At 45.5% G+C, this 26,781-nt stretch overlaps 1 long non-coding RNA gene and 1 other non-coding gene across 2 annotated transcripts in view; one reads left to right on the plus strand and one right to left on the minus strand.

Annotated features, from left to right (window-relative positions):
* Window positions 1-26,781, plus strand: part of LOC114806471 — a 198,782-nt gene that overhangs the window by 70,408 nt on the left and 101,593 nt on the right. The gene's annotated exons all lie outside the window — the stretch shown is intronic.
* TRNAM-CAU lies at window positions 20,099-20,170 on the minus strand. The gene has a single exon. It is a non-coding gene; the product is annotated as a tRNA-Met (tRNA).

A 26,781-nucleotide genomic window follows, 5' to 3' on the forward strand; every position in this document is an offset into this window, starting at 1 on the left:
TCCCTCAAGGAGCTTAGAACCTAGCAAGGGGAGATGGACCCTAAAATAAATTTCATTGAGTGAGAAGCATCAATCAATGGTATTTATTGAGCACTTTAGTGAATGCAGAGCACTGTATTGAGCACTTGAGAGAGTACAACACAACACAGTTTTATATAGTACTTGTTAAGCACTTACTATATGTCAAGAACTGTACTAAGCCCTGGGGTAGATACAGGATAATCAGGTTGGACATAGTCCCTGACCTACATAAGCCTCACAGTCTGACTTGGAGGTAGTAGAATTTAATTCCCATTTTACAAATGAGGGAATGAGGCACAGAGAAGTTAAACCACTTGCCCAAGGTTACAGGCTTAGAATCCAGATCCTCTGACTCCTAGGCCTGTAGTCTGTCCTCTTTCCACCAGACCCTGCTGCCTAGCCACATAGACGTGTACTCTGCCCTCAAGGAGTTTACAGTCTACACGGAGAGATGTAGTACGTGAAACCCATAGTGATGTTCTAATTCAGCATTAAAAGCGTGATTCGGATTTAAACAAAAGGAGCGGTCCAATTAGTGTCGGCAGCTCTGGCAGAGCCCCAGAAGACTGGATCGATAAGGAAAATGGTCCTACATTGTGTTCATCTGGCCTCATGGAGCAATCCTTTAAACGTCAAATTATTCAGCTAATTCTTTTGGCTGGGTTGCTCTCAGTAACTATAAATCAAACTCTGCCAGGACTCCTTTTCTTTCTGTAAGGTGACCTAGCTCGTAAACCTGATTTCTGGGGAGCAGGATAGCAAAAATATGCAAAATAGATTGCGCTCAAATTCCTTATGCGCACAAAGATTTCTGTGCCTATCCTTCCACTCGTTAGCCGTCTGTTCCCTGACTTCTCAATTCGTTGTGGTGAGCGACTACCAAACGATCTCTGTTCTTCTGAGTAGGGAAAAATCCTTTCAAGAGATTTCTTGAAAGGTCAGCTACTCTAAACCTCCTCATGAGGAGCTTTGTGAGAGGGGAAGAGAAAATTGACTCTAACGATCCAACTACTTATTTGAGAAAAACTTTTTAAGTGTGATTTCCCTACTTACTACTACTGAAGGTGCCCCAAGATCCCCTGTACTGCAGGGATGGGGTGCTCATAAAGGAAAGGAAAAGTTAAGGAAAACACCCCCCCCTTTTCAGTCAGTCAATCAGTGGTATTTATTGAGCACTTACTATGTGCAGACACATTCCCTATCCAAAATGACTTTACAATGCTGCCTGTGGGCACAGTCAACCAATCATTTATTGAGCATTTACTGTTTGCAGAGCACTGTATTCAGTGCCTGAGAGAGTCCAATACAACAGGATAACGGAGTTGGTAGACACGTTCCTTGTCCACAGTGAGTTTACAGTCAAGAGGGGGAGACAGATGTTAATATAAATACATGCAGACTAGAAAGAATATTCCCTAATTTTCTAAGAAAATTGTAGCCTAAGCATGTAACCAAGGCATGTTTTCTGATAAATTATAAATTCCTCACTCTGGAGTCTACAAACAAGGTGGTTGGTAAAGGTGGTATCTTTGTTCCATTTAATCTAGAAATCATTTGCTAGGTATCCATCTGCAGGCTTTGTTCAGAAGAGATCTTGATGGTCATTTTGATGACCTTTCAGGATGGATTCCAGCCCAAAGATTTCCCAATTTCCATGATGGCTCAATTGGCTGACTTTACTTGGATATTTCTTCACTATGGAACACTGAAGTAATTCCCAATTGGTTATTTAGAAGAAAACTAAAACGTGGGTCAGACGGTAGAACAGTGAATGGTCCTCAGGGTTTTCAGGAAACAGTATGGCCTAGTGGAAAAAGCTCAGGCCTGGGAGTCAGAGGACCTGGGTTCTAATCCCGGCTCCGCCACATACCAGCAGGCACTTAATTTCGGCAAGGCACTCTACGTCTCTGTGCTTCTCTTCCCTCATCTTCAAAATGGAGATTCAATACCTGTTCTCTCTCCTACTTAAACTAAAAGCCCCATGAAGGAGCTGATTATCTTGTATCTCCCCCAGTGCTTGGTATAGTGCTTGGAACATAGCAAGCACTTAAATATTATTGTTCTTGTTATCATTACTGTTATCGACAGACAAGCCTGCTTACACACATGAGATTGGGAGAATTCACTGCATGTGAACAGCTCCCTTGAAAAACAGCACCCCCACCCACCAAAGAACACCTACCACAGATAGCATGGTCCCCCAGCTTCAAACCTGGACGCGGGTAACGTGGTTCTCCAGGTACTATCAGGACCTTGTCCAGGAACAAGAACCAAAGTGCTGGTCACTAACCCCTGTAATGGTGACATCTGTCCAGCAGTCTGCTCAGATCCTAGCTCAGTCAGTTTCTGCAGAGCTGGGTAGAGGTGGTTCTGAGTCAGAGAAGCAATCTTCTCGTCGTCAGCCCTACTATTAAATTGGCCCAGGCTACCCTTTGGCTGGGCTGGTTACTGTTCCCCTCTCCAGGAAGCCTAATGGAGCAGGATTCATGGTCTCTGTTAGTTCAGTTGGTCCTGGTGGTCATCTCATAATTCATAGTTTGGGAGGGCTTGCTAGACGGCTCCTTTTCTCTTGGTCTTTAGAGAGCCTTTCCCCTGGGGAAAATGACTTACCTTGACTTCTTTTGTCCATGCTAAAGGGATCAGGTATCTTTGATTATTTCTTTCCCAGAAGCCCAAGTGATGGGGCAGAGCTGTGTAAGATAATATCTTCTTTAAAATGGGGATTAAGACTGTGAGCCCCATGTTGGCCATGAACTGTGTCCAACCATGTGTCTTCCCCAGAGTTTAGTATAGTGCCATAATAACCACTTAAATGTCATCAACTCCCCCACCCAACCCCAAGGGTTTCTGGAGCGAATTGATGTCAGCTATTAGATGGCAGTAAAATTACCCCCTTGAGCAAGATTAGGCCCACCCTATTATATTGAAGACCAAGGTATCAGAACATCATCTTAAACTTGGGTGCTTCCCCCATCCTTTTTATTTTTTATGGTATTTGTTAAGCACCTACTATGTACCAGGCACTGTACTAAGCACTGGGGTAGATACAAGATAATAAGGTTGAACGCAGTCCATGATCCACATGGGGCTCACAGCTTTAGTCCCCATTTTGCGGACCGATGAGGTAACTGAAGCACAGAGAAGTGAAATGACCTGCCCAAGGTCACACAGCAGACAAATGGCAAAGCTGGGATTAAAATCCAAGTCCTCTCATTCCCAGGCTTCTAGTATTACCACAAAATCACGCTGTTTCTTGCCAGCAACTGGGAGAGCTGGGGGAAGGGACCGAAGAGCAAAGTGTAGTGTGGGATGAACATTCCTGAGAATGCAGTGAAATATAATCAATCAAGCGATCGATTATATTCGAGTGCTTACTGTGTGCAGAACATTGTACTAAGCACTAGGGATAGTACAATGCAACAGAGCTGGTAGACTCATTCCCTGCCCACAGTGAATCCAGGTGTCATAGAATGCTGAGATCTAACATCAGTCAAAAACTAAAATTTGATCAAGTGCCTACTGTTGTGGTAATAGTCGGAATAGTATTTTTTAAGCCCTTACTGTTTGCAGAGCACTGTACTTCAGTGCTGGGAAAGAATACACACGTGGGAATTAGACACAGTCCTTGCCCCTCGGGTGTCTCCTTAAAAACACTGTTCTCAAGGATAAGGAGAATACAAAAGATTTAGAAAATCTGACCCTGCTCTCAAGGAGTTGGTAGGCTAGTAGGAGAGTCATCTACTTTTAAGTAAATTATGGATTTGGGGGAGATATAAAGTTACATACCTATACATAGCTCAGAAGCAGCATGGCCTAGTGGAAAGAGAGGACCCAAGTTCTAATTCTGGCTCTGCCACTTGCCTGCTGTGTGATCTTGGGCAAGTCGCTTCTCTGTGCCTCAGTTTCCTCAACTCCAAAATGAGGATTCAATACCTGTTCTCCCTCCTAGTTAAGACTATGTGTTAAATCCCATGTGGGACAGGGACTGTATTGGACCTGATTAACTTGTATCTATCCCCCCGCTTAGAACTGTGCTTGACACATAGGAAGCACTTAGCAAATACCATAAAAAACCCCTCTCTCTCTAGCGAAGTTGGGTAACTTGGGTTCCTAGGTGGCTTGGAGGGGCTGAAGTGGCAGTTGGGAGATTTAAAGTGGTGAGATTAGAGATTACTGGAGAAGATCTCCTGGAAGAGATGGGATCTCACTAGGACTTTGTAAATAGAATGTAATGGATATGAAGAAGGAAGAAGTTGGAGATGGGAGAGACAAGACTGAAACAAGTCCCCATGAATAAGATAACTTGAGAGGACCCAAGCTTCTCGAGAGAGTTGTTTACACCCACTTTCTCCACTGCCTATCCTTCACTTATCTCCTTGATCCCCTCCAATCTGGCCTCTGCCCCCTTCACTCTGCAGAGACAGCCCTCTCTAGGGTAACCAGTGACCTTCTTCTCAACAAATCTGACAGCCTCTACTCCATCCTAATCCTCCTAGACCTCTCAGCTGCCTTTGTCACTGTAGACCATCCCTTACACCTTGAAAGTTTCCTCTCTTGGTTCTCCACTTTCTTTTGATGGCTCCTCCTCTGCCTCCCAGCCTCTGACAGTAGGGGTCCCTCAAGACTCAGTTCTAGATCTCCTATTCTCCTTTTACACTTAGTCCCTTGGAGAACTCATTCACTCCCATGACTTCAACTACCATCTCTATGCAGAGGATTTCCAAATCTACATCTCCAGCCCTGACCTCTCTTTTTCCCTGCAGTCTCTCAAACCTTCAAGGCATATCTAAATGGAAGTCTCACCAATACCTTAAATTTAACTTGTCTAAAACTGAACTCCTTAGTGTCCCACCCAAACCCTGTCCTCCCCTTGTCTTTCCCATCTTAGTAGACAATACCACTATCCTCCCTATCTCCCAAATCCATAACTTTGGCGTTTTCCTCGATTCATCTCTCTCCTTCCACTCACATATTCAAACTGCCGCCAAATACTGTCAGTTCTACCTTCACTACTTTGCTAAAATCCCCCTTTCCTCTCCATCCAAGCTGTTACCATGCTGATCCAAGCACTTATCCTATCCCACCTTGATTACTGCATTCATTCATTCATTCAATAGTATTTATTGAGTGCTTACTATGTGCAGAGCACTGTACTAAGCGCTTGGAATGTACGAATTGGTAACAGATAGAGACAGTCCCTGCCCTTTGACGGGCTTACAGTCTAATCGGGGGAGACGGACAGACAAGAACAATAGCAATAAATTTCCCTCCTCGCTGACCTCCCAGCCTCCTTTCTCTCTCCCCACACTGCATTCTGCTGCATGAATCATTTATCACTAAAAACATTCAGTCCATGCCTCCCCACTCCTCAAGAACCTCCAATGGCTGTCCATCCACCTCCACATCAAAGAGAAAATCCTTAACCATTGGCTTTAAGGCACTCAATCAACTCATCTCACCCTACCTCACAGCACTAATCTCCTACTACAGCCCAGACTGCACACTCTGCTCCTGTAGTGTCAGCAAACTCACTGTATCCCGATCTCTTGTATCTGGCCACCTACCCCTTTCCCATGTCCTCTCTCTAGCTTGGAAATACCTCCCCCTCCATATACACCAGACCACCACTGTCGCAACCTTCAAAGCATTATTAAGGTCACATCTTCTCCAAGAGGCCTTCCCCAGTTATGCCCTCTTTTCCCTGGTTCTCTCTTCCTTCTGTGACATCTGTGCACTTGGATCTGTGACCTTAGGATATTTGATATTCACCCTACCTCCAACCCCACAGCACTCATATGCATATCTTTAAAGTGTATATATATATATAATATATTGCTTATTTAATCATATTATTGTCTTTGTCCCCCTCTAGGCTCATTATATGGGTAGGGAACATGTCTGCTAATTCTTGTGTACTCTACTCTCCCAAGCATTTAGTATGTTGCTCTGCACACATTAGCTGCTAAATAAATATCATTGACTGTGAGCTGAGGTGTAGTGGAAAAAGGGAATGGTGATAAGTAAGGCGGGCGAAAGCTGGTTGATTATTTTAAATTTGTCAGGAGTTTTCACGTTTTCCAGAGAGATTGTTGGGATGGACCCAGATACAACAGCAAATTGAGAAATTATGATTTTGCAGAGAGTTCAAGCACTGTGTTTACAGTCCAAATGAGCTAGTGAGCCTTATTTTACTCAAATGAATCAACGGCCTGAAATCATCCCGGGAAAGGCATGAGCAGAATTCTGAGAGACTCCTTTAAATAGGATGTCGTATTTACTGCACTCAAGTTGGTAGGACAAATCTCTTCTAAATCCAATTCCCTGTGTGCACAGAGCTATAAATCAGCGTTAATGTCAGTCCCGGCAAAGTCTGGAAGACAGTCGGTTGGCCTCGGATTCAGGCCGAGGTGCAGTCTGAAGTCACAAAAACAGGCTTACTTCATCCTCCCAGCTGAGGAATGTGAAAGGCAGGGATGGTGGGTAAAATCCAAGCCTTGAGACCCAGCGTGGCCCTTATTGGCACTTAAAAATACCAGAGTCGGAGACACACATGAGATAACATGTCTTTTGCTGAGCAGGATGCATGAAGTATGGACCTCGGTAAGTGCAAGGAGTGCCCTGAGTCCACCCAAGTGTAGAGTGTTTTTCCTGAGGGACCTCTGACCCCCCCACTTGAAACAGAGGTGTTGCTTTCCCCTCCCAAATCCATGTGAACTCAGCAGTGTGGCCATGGGCCCGGGAGTCATAAGGACCTGGGTTCTAATCTCGACTCTGCCACTTGTCTGCTCTGTGACCTTGGGTAAGTCACTTCACTTCTCTGAGCCTCAGTCACCTCATCTGTAAAATGGGGCTGAAGGCTACAAGCCCTATGAGGGATAGAGACTTTGTCCAACCTGATAAGCTTGTATCTTCCCCAGTGCTTAGAACATTGTCTGGCACATAGTAAGCGCTTAATAAATACCATTTTAAAAAATGATGCAACTTCCAAGCTGCAAGACTAAATGGCAGGAGTGGTAGAAGAGGGAGGAGCCGCACGGTAAAAAAAAAATGCTGGCATGCTCTGCTGTATCCATCCAGGCAAGGGGCCAAGCCAGGCCAGCTGAAAACCGGGCCAATGGCCTACCTCACCAAAGAGCCAACTTGGTGGGGACTGGGCTGAAGGACTAAAATCCAAGCTGCGACTCCATGCCCAAAGAAGGAGATATTGGCAAAGCGAAGTGGGAAACAGGGTATGATGGGTTCTCTGAGGGGGCTTCAGAGAGTTGGGCCCTGGAGTTCATCCTCTCTCCTAGACCCTCAGCACTTATGTACATATCTGTAATTTATATATTTATATTAATGTCTGTCTCCCCCTCTAGACTGTAAGCTCATTGTGGGCAGAGAATGTGTCCGTTTATGATTATATTGTCCTCTCCCAAGTGCTTAGTACAGTGCTCTGCACACAGTAAGCACTCAATAAATACAATTGAATGAATAAATGAATGAGTTCTCAAAACATGGGGAGAGGAGGAGGGCTCGGGTAATAATAATAATGGTATTTGTTAAGCACTTACTATGTGCCAAGCACTGTTCTAAGCGCTAGGGTAGATACAAGGTAATTAGGTTATCCCTTGTGGGGCTCACAGTTTTAATCCCCATTTTATAGATGAGGTAAGCGAGGCCCAGAGAAGTTAAATGACTTGCCCGAAGTCACACAGCTGACAACTGGCGGAGCAGGGTTAGAACCCACCACATCTGACTCCCAAACCCGTGCTCTTTCCACTAAGCCACGCTGTAGGGCCATGGGCAATGGAAGGGAGGCAGAGAGGGGGTGAGGAAGGGAGAGACAGGGTAGGCTGGAGGTAGTTGAAGCCAAAACCACATATTTGCAATGACACCCAGCTCCTGAGTGAGGCAGTGCTCTTTTGTTAGGGGTCCAAAGGAACTTTCCAATTTAGAGTGGTTTGGGGGGAAAACCAGATTTATTTCCCGAACTTTCAACTAAGTCCAGCCTGCCTTTTGGGGACAGGAACAATATTACAAATAGCAGTTCTGATTTATAAGGAGCTCGGAGGAGGCCATTGTAAGGGGACAAATCATCTCCAAAAGGAAGAATTAGAGATATTTGTGACACAGCTGGGAAGAGAGGGGATGCACTCCTTGCTCCTGAAGCATAGAAATGCAGGGTACCCAATGAGATGAGCCAGCTGGGACAGAGATTAGACAGGATTTAATGTTTTACCTCCTACCAGACACCAGACTGTCCATTTAGAGTGGTAAACACTGTGCTGAAAAGGGGCTAATTGCCACTAGTTTAATCGTTGCCTAAACTGTTTATGGGGAAATGGGGGCGGGAGAGAGGATGAGAGAGTGTGAGTTGTGTGTGTATGTGTATAACTGATGTATTCCCCCTCTGACAGGTCCTCTGTTGATAAAGTTTGCAAACTCCACAGACACAGTTCACAGGGAAATTAAACAACTGAGAACCCTTAAAGGAAATTGCTTAAAGTAAATTGCTTAGCGGAGATGTGGGTTTAGCTTAATGAAAAAAATAAACAAAAGAGACAAGGATTAATTTAGGCTCATGCTAATTAAGCAGGGAGCCAGCAGTTAAGGAAATCCCTTAAATACTGGCCAGCCCAGCCCAAATGAGGCATCTTAATGGCCTGAGTTCATTCATTCATTCTGTCATATTTATTGAGCAATTACTATGTGCAGAACATTGTACTAAGCACTTGATGGCCTGAGTTCCTCTCACCAGTCCAGAGGCTGGAAGGAAAGGTGGCAGACAACAGTCTGTCCTCGAGTAAAGATGACCTTGTTTTCTGAGGTGCAGAGGGAGGCAACTCAAGGACCTTGACGAGGTTCAGCATGGCCTAGTGATTACACCATGGGCCTGGGAGTCAGAGGTTCATGGGTTCTAATCCCGGCTCCGCCACTTGCTGTGTGATGTTGAGCAAGTCACTTCACTTCTCTGTGCTTCAGTGACCTCATCTGTAAAATGGGGATTGAGACTGTGAGCCCCATGTGGGACAGTGACTGTTTCCAACCCTATTTGCTTGTATCCACCCCAGCGCTTAGTACAGTGCCCGGCACATAGTAAGCACTTAATGAATACCATGGTTTTTGTTATTCATTATTATTTTTTTGTGGTACTAGGGCCAGAGGCTATATATAGGGGGAAGGGGAGAGAAAAATGCAGGAAAGGTGATGGAGAGGGCATTAGGCAGTCAGGGAGAGGAAGATGGCTGTCTCCCATGCCCCACCCTAACCCCAACCCACTGTAAGCTCATCGTGGGCTGGGAATGTGTCTGTTTATTGCTGTATTGTATTCTTCCAAGAACTTAGTACAGTGCTCTGCACACAGTAAGCGCTCAATCAATACTAATGAATGAGTGAATGAAGACGGAGGAGAGGAGTGGCTATTATGGAACTGACCTTTCCTCTCCACCTTGTTTCAAGCCTGCTGGATCACTGCATCAGCCTCACTCCAGCAATGGTATTTACTGAGTGTTTACTGGGTGCAAAGCACTGTGCTTGGGAAAGCACAGAGTTGGTAGCCTTGTTCCCAATCCACATGAGCTTGTCTCCCTGGCTGCAGCTTCTGCCCTCTTCACTCTCTCCTACACATGCCACATACCTGCCCATGACAAGTTTTTTAAATGCCATTCAGAATTTATCACTGCACCACCTTTATATCTGTCAGACCACCTCTTTCCCCATCGTCGAAACCCTCCTAAAATCATATTTACTCTAAGGAGCCTTCCTTGGCTCACCTTTCATCTCTCTACAAGCTAATAGAAGCTAATCAAGTTGGACAGAGTCCATGTCCCGCATGAGAAAGGAGAACAGGTATTGAATCCCCCTTTTCAGCTGAGGTAACTGAGGCACAGAGAAGTGAAGTGACTTGCCCAAGGTCACACAGCAGGTAAATGGAGGAGCAGGGATTAGAATTTTGGTCTCTAACTCCCAGGCCTGTGCTCTTTCCACTACGTATGCTGCTTTTATTTCAAGTTGTCAGTAGGTTGGCTGCCGTTTTTAGACACTTCAGCAATGGGACTACATGAACAATTAGACTGAAGGTGTTTAGTTGTAGATAGTATAAGAGTCCCAATTTTCTAAGTTTGTAAGATTCTTGAGGGCAGGGATCATACCTATGCACTCTGTTCACTCCTAAGCACTTAATGCAGTAGACACCCCAAATTGCCATTGATTGATTGACTGATAAAAGTATTTCCATAATCTACTGCCAACAGGCTTTGGATTTACCAGGATTACTTTGTGAGAAATGGCCCGAGTCAGGTGTGACAAAAGTCTAGTTTTTGCCTGAATATGACTTGGTAAATCCAGTGTTAAGCAGACCATATGACAGAAAAGCAACATGGCTTAGTGGAAAGAACACAGGCCTGGGAAATCAGAGGATTTGAGTTCTAATCCTAGCTCTACCTTTTGTCTGCTGTGAGGCCTTGGACAAGTCTTTTAACTTTTCTGGGCCTCAGTTCCCTCATATGCAAAATGGGATTCAATCTCTGTTCTCCCTCCAACTTCTGTGAGCCCTAGGTAGGACTTTATTGTTTTGTATCTAGCCCAGCACTTAGTACGGTGCTTGATTCATAGTAAGCACTTTACAAATACCACAATTATTATTATTATTATTATTGCAACAATAATACCCTGTAGACCAGATTAATGATTTTGGAGCTAGTTTCAACTCATCTTTGGGAATCTGGATCCAAATATATGGAAGTCTCTTTTTTTTTTTTTAAATTTGTTAAGGACTTACTATGTACCAGGCACTGAACTGAGTGCTGAGGTAGATGCAAGCTAATCAGGTTGGACACAGTCCATATCTCAAGTGGGCTCACAGCCTTTAATCCCCATTTTTCAGATGAGGTAACCGAGGTGCAGACAAGTGAAGTGATTTGCCCAAGGTCCCACAGCAGACAAGTCACAGAGCCAGGATTAGAAACCTGGTCCTCTGACTTCCAGACCTGTGCTCTTTCTACTAGGCTATGCATTTTCTCATTGTCTGCCTCTGATTGTTCAGAGGCTGTGTCCTAGCTCCCTGCAGAATGATTAAGAGATCTAAGTTTGACGGACAGATTGGAACCCCTCCTCGCTTGATCAGGGTTCAGGAGTATAGGAGACAGATGGAATTCAGTCTGTGTCTGCCTCTGATACTAGCAGGTGGCTGGCAACATGCTGAGGAGGGTAGTACAGGGACCTCAGTACATCATGGCAGCAGCTGTCAATCAAACTGACTCCTGGGCCAATTAAAGAGGCTTTCATGAGGATCCAACCCCACAGTCACAAATTTCCTAAACGCAGCAGCTCAGCGTTTCTGTGGTGAATAGTGACATTAAGTCAAATCCCCCAGCAAAAGTTGGCCAATGTATGGGATATCCATATGATCATTAAGGGAAAGTTTAGACTGTTTCTTTTATCCCACTCTTTTTAAATCTGTGTGAAAATCAATTACCTTTTGTTGTTCTGAGAATATTAATATGAGGCTGATATCACCTGCCCATTGTAGGCAAAATATTCAGAAGGACTTGACCAAGTTTAGGAAGCAGAGTGGCCCAGTGGAAAGAACTCAGGCCTAGAAGTCAGAGGACCTGGATTCTAATTCTGGCTTTGCCACTTGGCTGCTGTGTGACCTTGCGCAAGTCACTTCTCTGTGCCTGAGTTACCTCATCTGTAAAATGGGGATTAAGATTGTGAGCCCCATGTGGGTCAGGGACTGAGTTCAACCCGATTAGCTTGTATCTTTCCAATTGCTGAGTCCAGTGCCTGGCATGTAGTAAGCACTTAGCAAATACCATGAAGAAGAGGTAGTTGGTAGGGGAATCAGTTCACTGAGCACACAGTATAGAGGAAGAACACCTCTGAGTACTTGTGTGGCTAATTTTGCCTGCACCACAAATCCCAAATCTGGATGAAATGGCTGAAGGCACAAGGCCCATTGCTGGTGCCGTGAACCGGGGTGAGTTTTTAAGTCCTGGTGGAGAAATGCAGGCTATAAAGGATGGGGGATGAATGAAGAAAGGGCAAAAGGGGGGGAAGGGTTACCTTTTGGAGGGACTTCCATCATTTGCAAAGGGATAGGTCCTTGGCCCAAGAGGTACCCATTTGTAAGGGTGTACCCACTGCCAGGCTTGTTGAACTCTGGAGTATACTAGCACCTGGACTTCTGACCTTAGCCATAGGAATGTGGGTTCAGAGGGCTGGGATGGGTCCAGTCCTCACTGGGGCTTCTGGCCTGTCTCAGTAGGAGGTCGTAGAGACTTTGGTTCAGGTTGGTGATGAAGATGCTATTGGTTTTGTGCCAAGCACTGTTCTAAGCACTGGGTTAGATAGAAGCTAATTGCAATGGACACAGTCCCTGTATCACATGGGGCTCACAGTCTTAATCCCCATTTTCCAGATGAGGTAACTGAGGCCCAGTGAAGTGATTTGCCCAAGGTCACACAGCAGGCAGACAAGTGGCAGAGCTGGTATTAGAACCCACATCCTCTGACTCCCAAACCTGTGCTCTTTCCACTAAGCCACACTGCTTCTCACTGGGCATAATGCCTGGCACATAATAAATGTTTAATTCTAAAGAGATACCATTAAAAAAATACCGATGATTGATTGCAAAAATAATCTGCCTGTTTTCCCAAGTTAGGAAGTGGCAGAGCCTGGAAGGGCGTTCCCCGAGGAGGGTGTGGCCCTGGGTACCAGGCAGCAAACTGAATCCCAAAGGGTTTCTGGCTTTAAAAAGAATTTTAGAGATGACTGCTACCTCAAAGGCTAAACTGGGGGCTGTCGACCTAAAACTGGGAATTCTTCCCCGACTCTTCCATCTTGTGAAGGACAGCACAGAAGGAGTAAAAAAATAGCACATCGTCTGCTCAGAAAAAAAAGTCAAAAAGATGTTTTGCCGTTTAGAGAAGTCCCCAAATGCCCTCTGTGCCTAGCATATGGTGATGCGAGCTGAGCATATCAATCAACAGCTGTTGATTTCCTCAGGACGGTGGCTGTCCTCCCTCTGCCCATGGGGATGAGTTGCAGGGCTAAGAGGAGAACCAGTTCCTCGTGAAGGAAATTGCCATTCCCAGAGTTTTGCCGGGAGGAAATGTCTCATCTGCTAGTTTTGATAAGTTATCCCAGACACGCTCACCTCTGCATTGCATGCTGGGTGGGGCCAGGGAGCAGGGATGGCTCGCTTAAGGTCCGTGACTGGCTTGAGGGCAAGTTTTTCAGTCGCACATTTTGAGGAAGCTGCATCCATCCTGTTTCCCAAAGCTAAAAATGGCTGAGCCCAGATGTCTGGACTCCCAGCAATTAGGAATCTAATTAACCCGGTTAATGAGTGTTTGCCCTGGTGTGAAGTGGTAGCATGCCATGTGACCACTCAACCCCATCCATTGCCCTTCAGATATATAGATTCTGTGTGACTAGCAAGAAGCAGCAAGGGCCAGTATCTACTTTACCTGTTGTATTTGTTAATAATAATTATGGAATTTAAGTGCTTACTATGTACCAGGCATTGTACTAAGCGCTGGGGTGGATACAAACAAACAGAGTTGGACATAGTCCCTGTCCTGCAAAGGGCTCATAATCACAATCCCCATTTTACAGATGAGGTAACTGAGGCCTAGTGAAGTGACTTACCCAAGGTCACACAGCAGACAGGTGGAAGAGCTGGGATTAGAACCCACGACCTTCTGACTCCCATGCCTTTGCTCTATCCACTACACCATGCTCCTTGTCTAAACACTTACTATTTGCGAGACACTGGGGTGGATACAAGCAAATGGAGTTGGACACAGTCCCTGTCCCACATGGGTCTCACAGTCTTAAGGGTTTCTCCATTTATTAAGCATGTACTCCGTGTCAAGCACTGTGCTCAGAACTGAGGTAGGAACGAGATAATCCAACCATAGTCCCTGGTCCATATGCAAGAGGTGGGGAGAACAGAGAGAAGTTGCTTGAGAGACATCACAATATGTTGAATTGGATGGGGCTCATTTTCCATGAATTTTATTGCCCACATTTCATAGAGGAGAAAGCTGAGGCATCAAGAGTTTAAGTGATTTGTCCAAGGTCACACAGCAGGCCAGTGGCAGAGTCAGGACTAGAACCCTGGAAGAAGAGGATGGAAATGTGGATAGCTCCATAAATAAATGCTCAAATGGTTGAGTACATACATCTATGTAAAAAAAAAAAATATGGTGGCCATGAATGTTTCTCTGTTGAGGTGGTAATTGGAAGGAAGTGACCCAAGGAGAAGAAAATTAATTAGGGCATTATTCTACTCCTCCCCTTTGAACTGTGGTGGCAGTAATGTGTCCTATAAACTGTGCAGGGAAGTCTTATTGGCTTTGGTTTCAAGGTCTCAAAGGACTTAAAGTCATCCTTGAGGATGCCAGAGCACCTATTATGTGTAGAGCACTTCATCAGGTATCTCTTCTGGACAGAGCAGTGTACTGTGTTCCAGTGGCATGAAGAACATTGTGCTAAGTATCTACCATGTGCAGAACACTGTACTGCATACCTGTTGGGTTTAGAACATTATGCAGGGCACGGATTGTGTGCAGGGCACTGAACTAGGTGCCGGTGGTATACAGAGGATTGGACTAAGTTACTCTGTGTGGAATACTGTAATGCATATGTTGTCTTCTGATTAGAGCATTATGTTAGATTAGAGCATTATTCTGGGCTCCTATAAGTGCAGAGCACCATATGCTGGTTTTGATTAGGCTAAGCATCAACTTTGTGCCAAACATTCCCTTAAACTCTGGAAGCTTGCGAAGTGGAAGGCCCATTTCCTGCCCTTGGGCAGTTTGCAATCCAGTGGATGGAGTCCCCAGGAGAGGTGACATTCTCCCAGATTTATAAGTTTCCAAATAAGAACGCTGACTAGGAGTAAAGTTAACTCTAACGTCAACTCACTCAAATCACCTAGCATGCGCAGTGTTTGGGAAGTTAACTATTAAGAGCGGTATTTTAAATAAAGTCTGAAATGCCACTTTTATCCTTAGAGAATCATTGGCAGAAGGGAATGTTCTGGCAGAGTTTCTTGGAGATGTGCCCTGCAGCCGTCCGTCCGGAAAGTTCAGGGTTTCTTATGCATAAACTGCAAAACTGTCTTTCAAAGGAGATTTTCAAGATAGCAGGTTATAAAGCTGAAGATAATGCACTGCGCTGCCTTCTTCACTTGAAGTAATTTGAATTTAATTCCATCCTCTCGGGCTGAACCACTAAATCCATTTTAAAACGAGAGCTTTATCTCTCCGTGCCCGCCTCCCCTTCCCCTCTGGATGCTTTTCTGAAGCTCCCTGCTGCACCGCCCGGAGAAAGTCGCGTCCGCTAAGGCCGGAACTGACAGGCCATAGACTGGCCGGGGGAGAGGAGGAGAAGGGCATTTCAGGGTCCCCTTCTCCCCCAGGGAGCATCAGAAGGTGAGGCAAAGAACAGGAGGGATCTGTTCCAAAACTACCAAGAGGTCCCTATTCAGATTTGGGGGCACCCTCACATGACACATCACCTTGTCCCCTCTTTAATAATAATAATAATAATAATAATAATAATGTTGGTATTTGTTAAGCGCTTACTATGTGCAGAGCACTGTTCTAAGCACTGGGTTAGTTACAGGGTAATCAGGTTGTCCCACGTGAGGCTCACAGTTAACCCCCATTTTACAGATGAAGTAACAGAGGCACAGAGAAGTTAAGTGACTTGTCCACAGTCACACAGCTAGCATGTGGCAGAGCCGGGATTCGAACCCATGACCTCTGGCTCCCAAGCCTGGGTTCTTTCCACTGAGACATGCTGCTTTACCTCACCTCCTTCTCTCCTACATCCCAGGCCACACACTACGCTCCTCTGCTGCTAACCTCCTCATTGTGCCTCATTCTTCCCTGTCCCACCGTTGATGCCTGGCCCATCCTACCTGTGGCCTCGAATGCCCTCCCTCATCATATCTGTCAAACTAGCTCACTTCCCCCCTTCAAAGCCCTACTGAAAGGTCACCTCCTCCAGGAGGCCTTCCCAGCTTGAGCCTCCCTTTTCCTCTGCTCCTCCTCCCCTCCCCATTGCCCTGACTCCCTCTCCCTGTCTACCTCCCTCCCCACCACACTTGTGTATATATGTACATATTCTATTTATTTTATCAATGATATGTATATATCTATAATTCTATTTATATTGATGCTATTGATGCCTGTCTACTTGTTTTGCTTTGTTTTGTTATCTGTCTCCCCACTTCTAGTCTGGGAGCCCGTTTTGGGTAGGGATTGTCTCTATTTGTTGCCGAATTGTACTCTCCAAGCACTAAGTACAGTGCTCTGCACACAGTAAGCGCTCCATAAATATGATTGAATGAATGGATGAATGAATCCTTCCTCTCTCTTCACCTCCAGACTCACAGTCTCTCAACTGCCACCCCCACCAGTCCTTCCTGCCACCATCTCCCTGGGTAGACTGGAAGCTCGTTGTGGGCAGGGAATGTTTCTATTATATTATTATACCTTATTATTATTAATAATAATCGTATTTATTGAATGCTTACCGTATGCAAGGCACTGTACTAAGCGCTTGGTAGAGTACAATATAACATGGGGAGAGTATACCGTACTCTTCCCAGTGCTTACTAAAGTGTTCTGCACACAGTAAGCGCTCAATAAATACGACTGACTGACTGCCTGACAGCCAGGACAGGGGAGAGGGACATCCAGGTCTCTGCCAGGGGACAGGCCAGGCATTGGAAGGCCTCCTCTCTTCCTGGGGCTGAATTTGGCTGGGAGGATTGGTTGGGGTTGGGGAGGACCAGCAGGAGAGCCAGCACCATACTAGGGCTCCGCCTGGGGGCTGAAGCTGAGCGTTGAGCCAATGGCTCCGTAGGGTCCAGTTTCTCGTCACCAACACCCCCGGCTCATTCATCAGCTGCTGTCGCCTGGAGAAGCAGCATGGCCTAGTGGATAGAGTACTAGCCTGGGAGTCAGAAGTTCATGGGTTCTAATCCCAGCTCTGCCACTTGTCTGTTGTGTGGCCTGGGACAAGTCACTTCACTTTTCTGTGCCTCAGTTACCTCACCTATAAAATGGGGATTGAGATTGTGAGCCCCACATGGAACAAGGATGGGGTCTAACCTGATTTGTCTGTATCTACCCCAGTGCTTAGTACAGAGGCTGGCACAGAGTAAGCACTTAGCAAATAGCACGAACATTATTGTTATTAAAAAATGGCCATCCCACGGGTGCGGTATCAGAGGGAGCTGGATGGAAAGGGGCCAGTTGATAGAACGGCAGATCAGATTGAGCACATCCCCACTCACTCTAACATATAAATGTGTGGCAACTATGGAAGTACAATGGTCTGTGCCTTGCTTTAGTCCCTTTCTTTTCAAACCATCCCCTCGGAGCTGTAATGCCTCCAGGCCCACTTGATCGTCTCATGACCATCTTGTTTAAGTGAACAAGACTGTTAATTCAGCCTGGGTAGTGTGTGCTCGTTTGCTAACCAGAACAGATTCATACTGCACACTACTTTTTTTAATAGCTGTATTTGGAATTCTTTAGTGAATTCTATCAGATTTCAAATTTTATGGGTTTGGGTAAGGACAGGGAGTTCCCAATTGCTTCTGGGCACTAATGGGTCTTTCAAATTATGTTTCAGCCAAGTGGTTGCTCATTTAAAGAGCAAATTACAACTGCAGTAATAGACAATGTGCAGCTGTGGCATGTTGATCCCAGTTTATTTTCAGATCTCATTATTAAATTGCATTTATACTTCTTCCTCGTGCACTATTCAGCTAAATTCGTATTGACAGTCTATTTTCATTAAAATGAATGGGCAGCAATTAAACTGTTAAATCAGTACACGGTTAGCATACATGGGCAGAATTCAATAGATGCCAAGATTGATTCGTTCGCTAAGGTCCCAGGACTTCTAAACACCAGGCCAACACAGAATTTCTTTCTTTTATTCTTTCTGCCACCAGGCTACTTTTCAATTTCATGGAGAAAGCCTAGCTTTCTATTTTAAGTTCACTCTTCCAAGGAAAAGCATTAATGCTCATGGTGATTTAAGTTCTCAGCATTTAGCATCAATTACTAGAGTGTTTTGCTTGGGGAAATGAATGACCCACTGGCTGTGGTTGCCTGACAATGTGGTTTTCCAGGGCCATATTCTGCAGAGCCTTGGGTTTCTAGCAGACATGTTGGATATTTTGGAATGAACTGGAGAATAGGCTCGTCCTGTTTGCACGTTTTCCATTAGAAGGAGCAGGCCGGCTTCAAATGGTAAGAGAGTGAGGTCGGCACCATGGAGGGGGAGAAATGATGAAAGTTTGGAAGGCCATGGCCTTACTCTGCACGAGTCAGAAGTGTTGTCATGTTCACAGGGACCTGAGAAGTGACTATGGAGAAAGGGAGCCTTGGTGGGTCCCTTTCCCCTCCAGAGAAATGCCTTAAGTTCTGGGGTATGTGTGGGCTTCATATGACTTACATTAAGCTGTGGTACCAGCATAATCAATCAATGGTATTTCATTCATTCATTCAATTGCATTTTTTGAGTGCTATTTGCAGAGCACTGTACTATGCGCTTGGAAAAATACAATACAACAGAATTAGCAGATATCAGCATAGGTGACATGTCCTGTAATGATGATATAAGGAACAGGAGGGAGCAGCAGATTTTTCTCTGCCTCGGGGTAGCTAACTGCTTGAGTCAGCCTTGGGAAGGAAAAAGAAAATCTGCATATATCTCAGAGACTCTGAGTCAAAAGATTCCTTAGGCTCTCACCCTCAAAGGTTCAGTGTGATGTAAATAACCATGACCCTAGGATAGCAGTGGGGAGAAAAGTCATAGTCATGAATAGAGCATGGGCCTGGGAGTCAGGAAGGACTTGGGTTCTAATCCCAGCTCCACTACTTGTCTGCAGTGTGATCTTGAGCAAGTCACTTAACTTCTCTGAGCCTTAGTTACCTCATCCTTCAAATGGGGATTCATACTGTGAGCCCCATGTAGGACATGGACTGTGTCCAACCCGATTAGCTTGCATCCACCCCAGGGTTTAGTACAGTGCCTGTCACATAGTAAGCATCTAACAAATTCTGCCAAAAAAAAAATTGTTGAGATGATACTGATGTCTGTCTTCACTCAAACTCTCCTCCCAGCTGGCTAGGCTTCAGCATCCAAGTGAAGGAATGGCATTTACCAAGCAACCACTGGGTGCACGGAACGGTACTAAGCAGTTGGGAAAGTGAGACAGAAACAAGAGACACTTATCTTGGCCACTGGGGAGCTTTTTTTTAATGATCTTTCTTAAGAACTTACTCTGTGCCAGGGACTTTTGTAAGCACTAGGGTAGATACAAAACTCATTAGGATGGACACAGTCCCTGTCCCACATTGGACACACATTCTTAATCCCCATTTTAAAGATGAGGTAACTGCGGCACAGAGAAGCAAGTGACTTTCCCAAGGTCACACAGCAGCAAGTGGTGGAGCAGGGTTAAAACTCAGGTCCTTCTGACTCCTAGGCCTGTGGCTGTCTATACTAGGCCACACTGTAATGGAGGAGGCAAACTTAAAATAGTCACAAATAGAGTGAAGAGAATAAATATATGTTCAATTGAATAGATATTTAAACATAAGTGCTGAGGGGCAAAGAGCCACTTCTCATCCTTCTCCCCTGGCGAGTTATAAAGGTATTCTCCATCTAAATGATTTGATTTGAAAGATATTTTCCAGAGCCCATTGCGGTCTATTCTCCCAACCAATAGCCTACAAATGTCTTCCCAGAAGGGATTGGAATGAAACTAAAATTATTCAGTGGGATGGATGAATGAGAGGCAACGTGGCTTAGTGGATAGAAAACAGGCCTGGGAGTCAGAATAATAATAATAATATTGGTATTTGTTAAGCGCTTACTATGTGCAGTGCACTGTTCTAAGCGCTGGGGTAGATACAGGGTGATCAGGTTGTCCCACGTGGGGCTCACAGTTTTAATCCCCATTTTACAGATGAGACACAGAGAAGTTAAGTGACTTGCCCACAGTCACACAGATGACAGGTGGCAGAGCCGGGATTCGAACCCATGACCAAACGATAAGCAGAGGATGGTTTCGATCCATCGACCTCTGGGTTATGGGCCCAGCACGCTTCCGCTGCGCCACTCTGCTCAGAAGGACCTAGTTTCTATTTCCGGCTCTTCCACATGTCTCCTGTATGACCTTGTACAAGTCATTTCACTTCTCTGGGCCTTTGTTATCTCATCTGTAAAATGGGGATTAAGAGTGTGAGCCCCTTGTGGCATAGGAACTGTATCCAACCTGATTAATTTAGATCTGCCCCAGCACTTAGAACAGTATTTGGCACATAATAAGCACTTAACAAGTACCATAATTATTATTAATTATTATTGAGAGACTTTGTGTTTGTATTTGTGGTCCTGAAGAGCCATGGGAAGCATGATGTAGACTGCTGGAAAGCTTTCACTTCTCATCTTTAAGACCCCTCTATCCATTTATATGTATTTCTGCTTTCTTTCTCTGTCTCTCTTTTGTGCGATTTTGACAGACAGAAGGAGAAGAGTGAGGAAGAAAGAAAGGGAATTCAGGTGGAGGGAGAAGGAGGAGTAGGGAACATTTCTACCCCTGAATTTAGGTCTGTCAGTGTCTCTGACAAAATTGCCTTTTTTTCTATCCAACCCCTCCTCCTCTGCTTTCCACACGGCAGATATGGAAGTGGGAGAATGTTGATCGCTTGTTTTCCCCACCATCTTATGAGCTTATCTCCCCTTTGCTCCATCCTTCCTCTCCTCCTCCAGCAGAGGGGAGTGGGGAAGCCCATAACTAGGGTTGGACATCCCCAAAAGATATTTGGGCACTTCCTGCACTTTTCCCAGAAGCATCCCTATCCTGCCACCCCTGAGTGATGTCATGAGTGGCATCTGTGTGGCACTGCAGGATTTTGCCTGACCTCCTTGATGACCTCCTTACCCTCTGCCTCTCCCTACTCCAGTCCATACTTCACTCTGTTGGTGGATCATTTTTCTAAAATTCTGTTTTATCCATGTTTCCCCACTCCTCAAGAACTTCCAGTGGTTGCCGATCCACCTCCTCATCAGAGACTCCTTACCATCAACTTTAAAACATTCAGTCAGCTCACCCCTTCCTATCTTACCTCACTGATTTCCTCCTGTAACACTGCCCACACACTTCGCTCCTCATGTCTCCATATGTTTATGTACCTGTTTCGTCTCTGTTGCCACTGACTCCTTGCCCAAGTCTGGCTTCTAGCCTCACTTACCCTACCTTCATAGCCATTTAATTAAGATCACATCTCCTCCAAGAGCCCTTCCTTAGCTAAACCCTCATTTCCTCCACTCCCTCTCCCTTCTGTATCACCCTTGTACTTGGATTTGTACCCTTTACTCACCCCAATCTCAGTCCCACAGCACTTAATGTTCCAATCCGTAGTATATCTTAGTGTCAGCCTCCCCCTCTAGACTGTAAAGTCCTTTGGAGCAGAAAACACATCTACCAAATCTGTTGTACTCTCTTATGTGCTTAGTACAGTGCTCTGTGCACACTAAGTGCCCAATAAATATGGTTGATTTATTGGAGTTCAACTAGACCTGACCATGTCCTCACCCCTTAATTATTTATTGCCCCGGTGCCACACTGGCCCCAAGGTTATAACTTGTTCACACATCTCCTGGATGCCCAGTTCACCTTGCCAAGATCAATATCCATCCAGGATACATCCTTGGATATGCTTAGGTCCATGCCTGGAGCAACTGGGCTTTTTTTTTGGTGGTGTTGCCGTTGTCTTTTTTGTTCTTAATGGTATCTATTAAGTGCTTTCTCGGTGCCAGGCACTGTACTAAGCTCTGGGGTAGATACAAGATAATCAAGTTGGACATAGTCCATGTTCCATATGGGGCTCACAATCAAATCTCCATTTTACAGATGAAGTAACTGAGGTACAGAGAAATTATGTGATTTGCCCAAGGTCACACAGCGGACAAGTGGCAGAGCCAAGATTAGGGCCCAGATCCTTCTGACTCCCAGGCCTGTGCTCTACCCACTAGCCTATGTTGCCTCTCTGGTTGTTTTAAAATTCAGGGCCAATGAAGGAACAGGGGCAGAAATTACTTCTCTGGAGCGCAGCATACCCAGCCATGCTGTAGAGCAGTTATTGAATGTTCTGCATTTACTGCTGTGTCATTACCCCAGTTTTCACTCAAACTATTTTATGGAGCCAGTCATAAGATTAGAAATATTGGTGAGTTTGCAGTTTGGCTTTAGCTGGGTATTTTGGAATCTAAGTGAATATTTTCTGCCAAGGATATGAATCTAGGTACAACTTAAATGATAACTCAAACCAAAATGTATCTCGGACAAATATGGGCAGGAGCCCAAGATGAGATTACCATCATCTTTCTGACTTTGACCTTAATCTGTTTCTGCCAGAAATAGCAGTTGTTCCCTAGTTTATTTGTCATATGAGGGAGACGGATCTATTTCTCTAGCGTTACTGAACTCAGGCCTAATAATTTGCTTTTTCTCTAAGTTCTTTTCTTGCACTCACAAAACTTCTAGGGTTCTAGATGAATTCTTGGACTCCTTTACATCTAAAACGTGCTTGCTATGGCCTAGTGGAAAGAGCATGGGAGTCAGAACACCCGGGTTCTAATTCCTGCTCTGTCACCGGCCTGCTGGGTGACCTTGAGTAAATTTCTTAACTTCTCTGGGCCTCAATTTTGGGTAGGAGCAAAGGGAGGAGGAAGGGAGGGCTCCATCATCACCTCTTACAACTAGAAATGAGACTGAAGAAGGGAACCGGCTGCTGAACTGGACTGTGATGGGGTGATGGAGCCCTGGCTGGATTAGGGTGTGCTGGCTGGACTGGACCGTAATAGGGAGATGATGGGCTGGGGAGCATCAGAGCTGGCTAGCCTGGGTCTTTTTGGGGAAGTACTGTGTCAGCCGGAATGTCAACTCTAAGCTTCTGGTAGGCAGGGAACTTGTCTACCAATTCTGTTGCATTGGTTCTCTCCCAAGTGTTTAGTACAGTGTTATGCACACAGTAAGCACTCCATAAATACCATGGATAGATTGATTGAGCTAGAGAACAATCCCAGCAGAGTTGCCTCCATATACCACCCTTAGTGGTGCTCTTTTCATTTTTTTTTTAAGGTAGTTGTTAAGCATTTCCTATCTGCCAGGCACTGTTCTAAGCCCCGGGGTACATACAAGCTAATCAATTTGGACACAGTCCATATCCCATGTGGGGCTCACTGTCTTAATCCCTGTTTTGCAGATGAGGTAACTGAGGGACAGAGAAGTTAAGTGACCTGCCCAAGGTTACATAGCAGACAACTGGAAGAGCTGGCATTCGAACCCAGATCATTCTGACTCCCAGGCCTGTGCTGTCTTCACTAGGCCACACTACTTTCTTGGCCCTGGTCCCATTTTTACTCTTTTCCTGATCACAGGAGTGGGGAGAACTGCAGTGCAGGCAGCCCAACTCAGTCATATGTTTAGCAAAATCAGCAGTGTCACCATCAATAACCCAAGAACTAGGCTAGAGATCTCTTCCCTCACTTATCTGTGGCATCGTAACAACAGAAATCCTAAACCTGGATCAGCATTCCTCTCTCTCCATGCTTCCAGGCCCCCAATAGCCAGACTTGAATCCCTAGTCAGGGGAGCTGTTACAAGCACTTGGCAAGGAGCATGGTGGTCCCAGGCTCTGATGGCTTCATCGGAACAGTGTTCCCACACACAGTGGCCCTGGGGAACATACAGAGGGGAATCATGGACAGAAAATTAAGTGGAGCAATCTCACCCTCCCCGGGGAAGACGCTAGGTGTCCGTGTCCATGTACTTGGTGATGGAAGGTGTGGTTTCTCCCAGCATGAGTATTATGATGCTGCAGGGGTATTCTACACAGGCGTGCTCTACCACCTCTGCAGGAGAACTCTGCATAGTTCTCCAAGGTGGTTGTTAATAATAATGTTGGTATTTGTTAAGCGCTTACTATGTGCAGAGCTCTGTTCTAAGTGCTGGGGTAGACACAGGGGAATCAGGTTGTCCCACGTGGGGCTCACAGTCTTAATCCCCATTTTACAGATGAGGTAACTGAGGCACAGAGAAGTTAAGTGACTTATCCACAGTCACACAGCTGACAAGTGGCAGAGCCAGGATTCGAACCTATGACCTCTGACTCCAAAGCCCATGCTCTTTCCACTGAGCCACGTTGTTAAGAGTCCTGCCTGTGCCCAAACCATTGCTCCCCGACTTATGGTCCCCCATCTGCTGCCCGGAGCCTGGTTTCTGGTTCCCCCTCGCCGGTGATGGGGCTGGGGGTCTCAGCCCTCTCTAGCCCAGACCTATAGCTGCTACTCCCTGCCAGATGAAAAGAGGCCCAGCACAATTTTCATAACCAGCGTGGCCGGTGTACAACATTTCTTTACCCTGGGGTTGGGCTGTTATAATAGCAATAATAACTATGGTACTCGTTAAGTGCTTTCTTTGGGCCAGTCGCTGTACTAAGCACTGGGGTGGATACAAGCAAATCGGGTTGGAAACAGTCCCTGTCCCACGTGGGGCTCACAATCTGAAGTCCCCATTTTACAAATGAGAGAATTGAAGCACCAAGAAGTGAAGTGAGTTTTCCAAGGTCACATCAGCAGACAAGTGGCAGAGCCGGAATTAGAACCCAAGTCCTTCTGACTCCCAGGTTCATGCTCTATCCACCAGGCCATACTGCAACCTTTCCTGCCTTATTTCTCGGGCTGCTCCAGGTGGGCAGTCCCAGGAGGGCATTTCCATGAGGACAGCCATGGACCTCTGGGCTGCAGAGGGAAGGGCATCCTCTCTCGTACCCTCCCATGCCCTCCAGAACACTGACTTGGAGCCTGGTCTGGGACTGCGGCATCCCACCCTGCCCAAAGGAGTTTCTTATTAATTTCAGAGGAATAAAGATTGCAGGGAGCTCATTCAACCTCCCTGTCCCCCCATGATAGGAATGGGGGTTCACCTGGGTACGTGCAGAAATGTCAACCAGTAGCAGTCTGGACATAGGGGAGAGAGGGGGTGGGTAGAAAAAGGGAGGGAGAGTATAGGGAAAGTGAGAATCACTTAGAGAGTGTTGTAGAGACTCTGTGGATTTAGAGTTAATTCTATATTAAACAGGATTCTAGAGTTCCTAATAACTTATGGACAGAGTGGGATGCAGGTGGAGGTGGTGAGGCTCCTGAGTTTGGATTTCATCTAATGGACCCTGAGAAAGCCCCTCCAGTCCTGGGCTGCCCAGTGGAAGCGGCAAGTGGAGTTCACTGTCTCCTCTGGGGAATCTCAATTAAAATTTGTCTTTTGGCAAGACAAAGGTTCTAATTCTGTTGAGGAGGATTCCTGATTCTGAGACTTTGCACTGTTAGAAGACATTTGACTTTTTACCTTGTTAAAAAGGAGAGGACATACTTGTGTGAGTGAGTGAGGAGAGAAGCCAGCATCTGCATCAAAATCACCCTTTCCCTCGTCACCACAGTTTCTTTAAGCAATGGACATGGTAGTCTCTGACATTTGAGAAGCAGCATCTCCTAATGGAAAGAGCATGGGCTTGGGAGTCAAAGGTCCTGGTGACCTTGGCAAGGCCTTTGTTCCTCATCTGTAAAATGGGGATTAAGACCGTGATCCCCATTTGGGACTTGGACTATGTCCAATCTGACTGCCTTGAATCTACCCCTGTGCTTACTACAATGCGTGGCACATAGTAAGTGCTTAACAAATACCATGAAAAAACAAAAACCCTTCCCCAAATGGAAGACCACCCTTTGTAAATTGAGTTTGTTTCCCCCTGAGCTGCCACAGAATTCTTGAATCTTCATCGTTATGTGAGTACTAGCCATCGGAGGACCTGGGTACTAATCACAGCTCTGCCATTTGCTTGCTGTGTGATCTTAGGCAAGTCATTTAACTTCTCTGTGTCTCAGTTTCTTCATCTGTAAAATGGGAATTTCATTGCCCGTTCTCCCTCCTACTTAGACTGTGAGCCCTTTGTGGGACAGATACTGTATCCAACTTGATTATCTTGTAGCTACTCTAGTGCTTAGTAAAGCGCTTGGCACATAGTTAGCGCTCAACAAATATTGCAATCATCATCATCATCAATTAAGGAAATCACTAAGGGTGGGGTGATGAATCGCATATTTGCATTTTCACCCTAGTCATATTTAAAGGCAGAAAGCACTTTCCAGTGGATTTGATATTTATTTTTGCTGAAAATTCAGTTAGAGCAAACAAATGTGAAATCTAGCAGCTTCAGTTTGGTTCCTGGTTGGGTTCTGTAATTGCTTTATATTGCAAATGACTCGGCAAAGAGTTCTATCCAAGCAACAAGCAATGCTAAGTGAGATTGTTCTGAAAGGTGTCAGGGTACATTTCTTCTCTTTCTAAATCTGGGCTGAAATTTCCCTCTACGTTCTCCTAGTGCAGCCCAGCCAAGTCTCTCTCAGAGGGGAAGAATTTCTGGGAGAGAGACAGCCTGTAGGAAGAAATCCTGAGAAGGGAGCCTGTGGAAGAAGGGAAACCCAAGATGGGTTCTTCATTAACTGGGAGGTTGTGGGTGCCTCCTCCTCTGATAGGATTTGATTTTGGGCGGGAACTTTAATTTTGTTTTCTGATCTCATCTTTCCTTCTAAACCAATCAATAAACCATATTTATTGAGTGCTAATGTATGCAGAGCACTGTAGTAAGCACTTGGGAGAGTACGCTATAACGG

The sequence above is a fragment of the Ornithorhynchus anatinus genome, chromosome X1 (genome assembly GCF_004115215.2).
Source record: "Ornithorhynchus anatinus isolate Pmale09 chromosome X1, mOrnAna1.pri.v4, whole genome shotgun sequence".
NCBI lineage: Eukaryota > Metazoa > Chordata > Mammalia > Monotremata > Ornithorhynchidae > Ornithorhynchus > Ornithorhynchus anatinus.